This window comes from Cyprinodon tularosa, unplaced genomic scaffold (genome assembly GCF_016077235.1).
Source record: "Cyprinodon tularosa strain WSP-4 unplaced genomic scaffold, ASM1607723v1 ctg29, whole genome shotgun sequence".
NCBI classification, from domain to species: Eukaryota; Metazoa; Chordata; class Actinopteri; order Cyprinodontiformes; family Cyprinodontidae; genus Cyprinodon; species Cyprinodon tularosa.
Genome location: NW_024038996.1, coordinates 1,008,383 through 1,018,663, shown reverse-complemented (window position 1 = coordinate 1,018,663; position 10,281 = coordinate 1,008,383).

Below are 10,281 nucleotides of genomic sequence, written 5' to 3'. Positions count from 1 at the left end.
GCATCGTCTGAACCTGTTCCTGAGCCGCGGTGGGCGGCCTCGTCTGATCCTGTTCCTGAGCCGCGGTGGGCGGCCTCGTCTGAGGCTGTACCTGAGCCGCGGTGGGCGGCCTCGTCTGAGGCTGTTCCTGAGCCGCGGTGGGCGGCCTCGTCTGAGGCTGTTCCAGAGCCGCAGTCGACGGCTCCCTCTGAGCCTGTTGCAGAGCAACAGAAGCGGAGGCGGCGTCCTCCCCGGCGCATCCTGCTGAAGCGGGGGCGGCGTCCTCCCCGGCGCATCCTGCTGAAGCGGAGGCGGCGTCCTCCTCGGCGCATCCTGCTGAAGCGGAGGCGGCGTCCTCCTCGGCGCATCCTGCTGAAGCGGAGGCGGCGTCCTCCTCGGCGCATCCTGCTGAAGCGGAGGCGGCGTCCTCCTCGGCGCATCCTGCTGAAGCGGAGGCGGCGTCCTCTTCCTAGGTTCCTGCTGCATTGGAGACGCCGGCCTCCAGAGCGTCTCTCTCAGCTCCGGCCCCACGGCCGGCCTCCAGAGCGTCTCTCTCAGCTCCGGCCCCACGGCCGGCCTCCAGAGCGTCTCTCTCAGCTCCGGCCCCACGGCCGGCCTCCAGAGCGTCTCTCTCAGCTCCGGCCCCACGGCCGGCCTCCAGAGACTTTTTGTTTCCCTCGCCCACCCTGGGTGGGTTGTTTTGATTTTCGGACTCTGTTCTGTTTTGGTGCCTGATTCCCCCTCCGCCCACCCTGGGTGGGTTGTTTTTAGTTTCTGGACATTTTAGGGCGTCTGGGATCCGCCCTTAGGTGGGGGGTACTGTCATGGTCCTGGTCCGATTGTTCCTGTTATCCATTTGTTGTCCTCTGCTGCCCTCTTGTGTCCTCCCTTCCTCTGTTTCTCTGTCCTGCCAAGCACCTGCTGCCAATTTCCTCGTCAGCTCTGTCTCTGTCTCTGTCTCCTTTAAAAGCCCTCCCTGTTCAGTTCCTGTTTGCTGGATCCTCGTCAAACAGCCTGTTTAACTTCTGTCTGTGTACCTCCTCTCTCCCTGGCTCCTAGTTTGGATTTACCACTGATGTCTCCTTGGTTCAGGTTCGTTTGCTGTTTTCTTTTGGACTCTGATTCCTGCTCCTGGATCTGTGAACTTTAATAAAACCACTTTAATTCACCTCTGCCTACTGGTCTCTGCGTTTGGGTCCTCCATACAAACACCGATTCATGACAATAGCAGAAAGGCAGTTTTTTTTTTTTTTTTTTACAGTGTCCTGTCTTGCAATGTGGCAATAAGAATAATTGTCTTGATGCCAAAAAGAGCCCAACAGATTTTACTTTCAAAGTGGAGCAGTACGGCTATCGCCATAGTGTTCCGCTTCATTTATGCAAATAAATTGCTTTATTATAAATCATTTATAATACAGATTACAGATTATATGGACACTGCAATGTAATGAAAGGCAGTTTTTTAAAGCAGCAATTGGAGTCAAATGTACTTTAATCCAGGGGTTCCCATGACAACTGAATAGATTGAGCCTTATTTGGGAAACTCAAGAGTTTTCAACAGTAAATAAAAGCTTACAGAAGAAAAAAATGTGTATTTTTTATAAACAGCGTAGTCAGACAAAAGGAAATGTGCAACTGTATATAATTGAATAAAATTAGTAAAAAATGTGTAAAGAAGAAATTCACATCTGACATGCTAAATAGTAGCTAGATAATAACTCGCTCATTGGCAACCTGGTTTACAGGCCTTCTTCTGTTGATAAGATTGTTAAACAACAACAAGATGTCTTCAGTCAGAGGCTTTTCTATATCTGGTGCAATACAGACCGCTACATTTTGACCAGTTGCAAAACAAGTGGTCAAAATAAAACCCTACAAGTTACTGAAACATTCAATTTCTCTTTGGGATTCATCAAGTATTTTGGAAATGAACTGAACTGAATTGTAGCTATTGTACATTAAACAAGAAACATACTTTTTACAAGAGAAATAGTAAAATTAAAAGTTGCAGCCATTGTACATGGCTTAGTAAGTTTGCTGGGAACAGTGATGGTTTTAAAGTTTAGCAGCTTTTATGGAGGAAAGATCTGCGATAATACTTCTTGGTGCACCTATGGTGAAGCAGCACTCTTCTGAATGAGCTTTCCAACAGAAGACTTTGGAGGCAAAATATCAGGTAAGGTTTTAAATCAATAACCTTAAGAATACTAACATTAGCAACTGATAAAAAGTTTTCATCATACTGTATTACATATAGTATGTTAAATTCAAGTAAATATAGACATAAAAAGAACCCTTAACCAAGAGCAAAGGTAAAATGCTTTCATTGTATTCATCCACTAAACTGATTTCTTTTTCAAGGTTTTGTACCACCCCTAAGAGCGTGCTACCCCTATAACCTCCATTAGGACCTGCTACGCATAATAACCCAAAGCCATACAACTAATGGTAAATTGATGTCCATTCATTGTCTAAATGCTAAAGCAACCTGACCTGCAGCAAAATAAACTTGCAGTTTGTTTTGGCCCTGGTTCCAGTTCTTTAAATTAGTCCCACTTTTTGAAAAGGGTATCAGATGAAAAGGTTTTACTGAATAACTTAATTCAAATCTGACTGAAACGAGGTTTTATTGAGTGCTACTGTCAAGCTGAGGCTTAGACTAGTAGTGACAGAGCTACAGAGATTTCAGTGCCTGATTTTTTTTCCTGCTCATAGCACCAGAACTTTAAACAATAGAACTTGACAAGCCCTGTTGGAGAAATTAGGATGCCTGCCAGAGCATCACTGCCAGCAAGCCATAAATGTTTCATGTGGTGCTGATATGGTAATCACAGGATGCCTACAATGACACCTTGTGAGAGTTGGATAACGATGGCTGTCTTTCAGGCCTGGGTGACTCTGGACACACTCCAGTGTTTCAGGCACAGCCCGAAGAGTGAATGTGTCTGTAAAAGTTTTTAAAACCCCAGTTTAGTGATGAAAGTCTGTATAAAATGAAAGAAAGAGAGGTGCATAGACCTACAGGCACCACACAGCTATAGATGCAATGTTGCTAGCTCTATCCCTCGAACTTAAATATACATTCTGTTTCATGAGGTTTGCGAGAGGGTCCAGGTGCCCAGTGGTGGCACAGGCCCAGCTGGAGGATGTGGCTGACTGGTGCTCAGGCTGGCATACTAAAAGAGCCAGGGGTGCTTTCACAGCGAGTTGAAAGAGGCTGGCGCCGGTGCCATCCACCCCGAGTTCAGAGGCACAAGCTCCAGCTGCATGTTCATTGCAGACTGGAACTAAAAAATGGAAACTTTTATTCAGTATTTCTCTCTTTCACCACTGCCTCTGGAGGGTGTTTCGTGACGGGAATCCGGTGACATTACACACAACGCTGCCACCTTGACAACATCTGCCTCTAGTTGCACATGACATTCTCTGAGATTTAAAGCGAGCGTGGAAAGAGAACATTTTCATACCACATGGGATGAAGCGGGAAAATGCCAGCTCCACTAAAACAGCTTAATGTGATATTTGTCTGAAGCTTGTGTAAGCCGTATGTTAAAGTGAAACAATCTCGTCAGACACCTGTTGTTCTTGCATGGAGGGATATTTATTGTTGGCCTATCTGCAAGCATGGTAATCCCCAACAGGAACATGGCAGTACAACCAGCGTGGCCTATTCTTGGTCGTCATTTGCTAAGAGAGGGTGTGTCTAAGCAGGACACTTCATGTGCAGAAGGATTCCTTTTATCAACCCTTTTTTTTTATAGACTAAGGAATAGTTCACAGTTGTAAAGAGGAACACTAATAATACAAGACAATCTTACAACATATTTCTGAAAGGCAAATGTTGTAAATCCACATGTATTTACTGTATCAACCACCCTTAATTTTAAGTTTGTGAAACTGACAAAGGCTGCAAATACAGCTGTACATGTTTTGATTGTCTGTACCAAACTAAAAATCTAAACAAATTTTATTTCTTTCTGAAAATAAGAGCATTTTTCCTGAATTAAGCAGATAAGTGAGACACTATGCCAATGAATTAAAACAATTCACATTTAAAATAATAAGAAAAAAAAATCCATTGTCTTATTTCAAGAGCGTAATATTTAATTATCTTACTTTAAGAGTAAAAAAATCAGTTGCATTGGCAAATAATTTTATTTACCTACTCAAATTGAGGGTAAATAAATTTATTTTGAGAAATGTGTTCATATGTTTAGCTTTTTCACGGAGCCAGAAATGTCTGCCAATTGTTTATTTTCTTTTATTTGTTTCAGAGCTCAAAATCTGTTGGATCTCATGAAGAATATCTGTAAAGATCCTCAGGATCATTGTCCTGTCTGAAAATGATCTTCCACCTTAGTCTTAAGTTTTTTGCAGCTTCTAATAAGTTTTATTCTAGGTTTGTGCTGCATTTACCTTAAACCAGGGGTCTTCAACGTTTTCCAGGCTATGGACCCCCAAACTGATGGGGAGATGGAGCGGGGACCCCCTAATTTTATGTATTGTATGAAATTGTGTTATATTAAACTGGTTCTATAGTCACTCTATTACAGATGGAGTAATGTAATGGAACTAATTTTGCCCTGGGATTATTAAAGTATTTCTGATTCTGATTCCTGGTTGATGGGACAGGTGTTGTGAATGAAACGGTGCCCAGCTTGAAAGAGTTCCTGTGTGTCGCTGAATGTGTGCATTGATGACTGAAAGACATCTTCTGCCTCCATTTATTTGTTTACTACTGTGTGTTGAATTCATGTTAATGTGTATTTAAAGACATTTCAATTAGTGGAAAAATTGCAGGGGGAATATTAAAAAAAAGGTTTAGGTTACAGCTATCCTATATCTGTTTCACCTCTTTTCTCTGGTTCATTTGTCATTTATGTTGAAGACTATCTAAAAATATGTCATGTTTTTAGATATTTTATGCATCAAATCTTGATATTCTTTCTCTGACTTTTTGAAGAACTAGAAAAATCTAGAGTCTGTTTCTGTTCTTACTATTAAACTTATTGGAACAACAATAACAAAACATTTTTTATATAATCTTCTAATTTCCACTCTTTTGTCAGATATTTGACTTATTTTTACTCAGAAACGCAGATCTGCATTGATGACTGAAAGACATCTTCTGCCTCCATTTATCTGTTTACTACAGTGTGTTGAATTCATGTTAATGTGGATTTAAAGACATTTCAATTAGTGGAAAATATTGCAGGGGGGAATATAAGTCTAATTAACCAAAACTTCACGACCCCCATGCAGTACCTCTGCGGACCCCCTAGGGGTAACGGACCCCCTGTTGAAGTCCTCTGCCTTAAACCATCTCTGCCCCTGATGAACAGACCTGATGAATAGAAGCCTCCCCACAACCTTGTTTAATGGTAATAAAAACTTTAAAAAACAAATATACCTCTTCAATACCTTTTAAATAAAACCCCAACAAAACACATAATTTTGTAGTTGAAACAACACAAAATATAAAGAACTTTTGGGGTATGATTACTTTTTCTAAGCAATGTATGTTTTTCTTGTTACAGTAATTGCAAACACCATTTACTTTCCTTTTTGGCCTGTAGCGTTATGCAGAACTGCTTACTTATTGCTGACTGCAGTTATTTTCTTTGTGTTTGCTGGGAAGTGTACAGCTGTAAAACAGTAGGATGATACCTGACCTGTCTGTTATTAGTAATGGCCAGGGATGTGACAGGGAGGCAGTGGGTTTGATCAATCACAGGGAAGGAAAAGTCGCACACATTTCAGTCTTCTGTGTGAGAATCTAAATACTGCCACAGCTTTATCTCCAAAATCCACCAGAGGAACATTAAAGATCTTTTTTGTTGAACATATGAAAATCCCCTCTTCTTTTTCAACCAGACTTGAATTCCGCTGTCTGCGTTTGGATTTAAGCCACTAATTGGAGCTTGAGTTCCTATTGTCTTTGTTGCATGCCTGTGGTTCTGGTTTAGATCTCAGTTATATTAGGATGTGGGTATTTTTAAAGTCATAATTAAATAACAGCATTGGATCAGATAATTGATGTGTGTGGGCTTGTTGAGGTGTTTGCCCAAACAAAGTTCAAACATCGAGACCTTACACAAGCGGAACATCAACACACAGTGGAAATAAACTATGATTAGAAGTTTTTTATTTCTAAGGGGACATAAGACAGCTGCTTCAGCACTCATGCAGAAGGTCTGCAAGCATTCCTTGGTGCTAAAAATGGGTTAATGGGGACATCTACTGGCCAAATATCATGTTAGCAGACAAAACATTATTTTGTCAAACAAGATACATTATGCCTGCTTAAATCATTATTCCTGGGTCCTTACAAAATTCCATCATAAAATCAGGCTTCACAAGTAGTCTTTGATTTTAATGGGTTGTGCCTCCAATATCCATCTGTCTTTTTTCTGTAAGGAAACTAAAAAAAAAACATATTTTATTGTATCTCGTAAAATCTTAGGTGTGTGTGAAGTATGCTGCTATAAAACGCAGCAGTGATTAAAGTAGTACACCAAAAGGGAGAAATAAAAACTAAATAAATCATTAGCTACAAAAATGATGAATCACGCAAGGAGCTTATTTTTTAACAGACTCCCAAACCTAGCTGACATGGAGATTTTTCTGTCCTAGATGGGATTGACAACCCTGAAGGTTTATTCTTTCCAATCTTTTGTCTCTTTTAATGAACACCTGAAGGATTAAGGATAATATATACAAACATGTCACAGTGTTCATAACTATTTTTAAGTTGTGTTAGGTTGCAATATTACGTTGCTGTAGAAATTGAGCATAACTGGTTGGCAATAGAAGTTCTTTTATCAGAAAACATGTATAAAAAATCTACCAGTGTGTTATTTGGTATCATAAATCCAGCATTCCTGTAATAGCTTCAGAGGTTAGTACAAGAACAGTGACAAAGAGTATCATACGATCTAGGAAAACTGCAGACAATCCATGTAGGTGACAAAGCAAACACACATACAAGAAAGCTATATAAGTCTGGAAAAGTAATACAGCCATCAGTGAAGCATGGTGGCATCACCATGCTGTAAAGATGCTTCTTTAGTTCAATTACATACCTTTTATTGTCCCCAGTAAGAAAATGTATCTTGTAGTTGGGTGATCACATAAATACATACATAAAGCAAATAAATAAAGTGAATATGTAACATAATAAACACAACTTCATATTTCCATTAAAAGATATCTAAAAAAAATCTAAAAATGACTCAAACTTAGAGACCTGATTGCTGCGGCTACAAAATAATTATTACATCTGTTGGTTTTTAATCCCAATAAACCTAAGCTTCAGAACACAGGGGAGAAGCTGGAACTCAACATTGTGAGGGTCAGCAAACTATAAAACCAACTTTCTGAATCGTGCGACCAATATAGATGTCGTTTGGAATCGTCTTATTTGTCTTAATTGTCTTATTTGCTGCCTTAACAGCAAATATTTTTGTGTTTACAGTGTTTGTATTTTGAATACACAGATTACCAAAGCAGTGAACTTTACAAACATTTAAAATGATTTGATAAAAGACCTTTAGACAGGCTCACCATCCTTCTGTTTACACAGAATAATTAAATGCAACCTTTATTTATGGATTTTGTCCAAGTCAATGTTAAATGCCAGCCCATAGTGGAGGCTTGTACCCGGATATCTGTCATATTCCTCTCAATTTCAGTGCTATTTAATGAATACTGCAGTAGATGTCTATCAGAATGTAATGTCCACATATTTTGTTTTTGAAATATTTATTTTCATGCCATTTATAACACACCATCCAGCAACAAGCTTGTTTGATACACTTAATAATTTTGGTAAAGGTCTAATCAAGCATAATTGTGTTCGTTTAGCAGGAATTCTATGAAAGTAATTTCAAAATACTTGTGGTATTATTGGCTCTTAAATCTATCTAAGACAAGGTGCATGCAGCTCTTTATTTTTATCTGGCGTAGAACATAAAATAAAATGTCTAAAAAGAGCCTTTTTCTAAAACGTTGAAGGTTTTGTGTCTGGTAATGCTGCCAAATCATTCACCGTTAAAACAAAGAAGTCTTCATAACCAGCAACAGAACTACCGGTAAATACAATAGGAACAAACGTCATATTAGTCACATACAGAAATTAATTTATCAGGTGATCCATTAAAATCTCTTTTCATCTTTTTTCATACCAATGTCCAAGATGGTTTAAATCTCTTTGCTGTGACTGGTTCTTTAAGTCTGTGGAGCATGGATTGCTAAGACATAATCATCTATAGAAAAGTGATGTCTTAAGATATCACCGTTGACAACGTAATACTTTTTCTGCATTTTAAAAATAAGAACCTTTAGAAAAATTCTTTGAACAAAACATTGCAGATTTCAAAACTAAGTACCTTGAACTCAAATAGTGAGATATAATGAGCAAGAGCCTTAACACAATAATGAAAGGTGTGGAAAACTTAGAGTGTGCAACTGCAGCTATATATTTAACCTTTTCATCTAGAAGCAGCTGCTATCGGTTTCTAAAGTTATAGACATCTTGGTTATATTTTTCTTCAAATTTAATGTTAGAATCCGAAAAAACATTGACTTTTAGTTGTCATCTCTGCACTGATAAGGAAAAAAGGAAACACATTATTACAGCAAAGGTGCAATTGAAATACACAAACATGAATCTTCCGCCGCTATTGGATATTGAAGAACTCTGCATCCTGCTTTGAATATTAATGCAGCATTATACATAGATGTTAGGCTCCGATCATCTCTTCATTTCTGTAGTTTGTTAAACTAAACCAGCTGGGATACAGGTTAAAGAAGTATGCTAATTATTATTTCTCTTAACCTACTGCGATCAATTTGCTACCAATATTTCTTTCTTGTAAAAAGAAAAAAAAGAAAAAAAGAAATAGGTTTCAAGTAAAAAAAAAAAAAAAAACTGAAGATGTCATGATAATCAAAACTAAAACACACACTCCAGAAATCTTTGGTTTTTTAATTTATTTTTTAAAAAATTTTAAGTTGAGGATTTTTTTCCTTTTGGTTGTTGCTGAATAATCATTTTAATTTGTATGTTTAGAAATGCAGATGCATGGAAAAATACTAGCAAAAATAATATAAATAACATTAAATACTGCATAAAGTAATTTAATCAACTGTGTGGTGGCATAGTTGTTAAAACTGTTGTCTTTAAAAAAAGAATGTTCCTGGCTTGGATCACAGTCTGGAGTCTTACTGCATTGGGTTTCATTATTCTCTCCAGGTTTTCCAGCAGGATTACTTGATGGCTTTTATTGTGAAACCTGATCCAGAATACATCTCCCTTTGCTGTTGACACAGATCCTAGAAGACACCAAACTGCCCTGCCCATTCATCAGGGTTTGGGCTGTCCACCTATCTGCATAGTCCAAGACCAATGGTAACAGTAAGGCAGGTAGAGAAACCTTCCACTAGTACCAACTGACTTATATAGTTTAGGACTAAATAAGTAATAAGCAAAGGAGTCGGGAATCTCATAACAACATGTTTCCTGGAAATCATCCTATATCCAACTTTCCCTACTAGAGTTAGCTGCTATTGGATCTGGGATACCTACGCCTTTAATTACAGGTTAAATTGTTTTGGTTTTTTTGCCTTAAAACGCAAATTTTACAGGAAAGCTTTTTACAGTCATAATACATCATTTTGTATTGGGTACATTATATGTTGAGCAGAACAACACAAAATACAGATAAGTAACTTTAAATAAACTACTGTGGAGAAAAACTCATCATCATCATCATCATCATCATCATCATTGGGTTTGTTTGTGCAATTAAAGCGAAAAACAGTCAGAACAGCTTGACAATGAAGTAGACTTTATTAGGCATTGTTGGTCGCTTTACTGCCACATCTTTTCTGTGGTTTAAATCATTAAAGATAAAGTTAAATACTATTAATATAACTACTGTTTCCATCCATTTCCAGTCCATATTCTTTCCCATGTATTGATGCTCAGTGTTATAAAAAGCAGACCTAATAATACTCAATAAAGAATTTCACTAATTCTCTATGGGGTATTTCTTATCTAACTTCTTCCATTTGAGATGGCAATATGGAGGCAAGAGGGAAAGAATGATGCGACCAGTTTTGTGTTATTTTCAAAAAATATATGGAAAGGAAATTTGTGTAGAAATGACTTTAACAACAGCAAACATCCAATTCAGAGGTCTTGTTATCACACATAACAAATGACAGCAAAGGACAAACACCAACATGCAGCACTGCTTTGCAAAGGTAACCAATGTTGTTATAATAAGTCACTTAAATTAG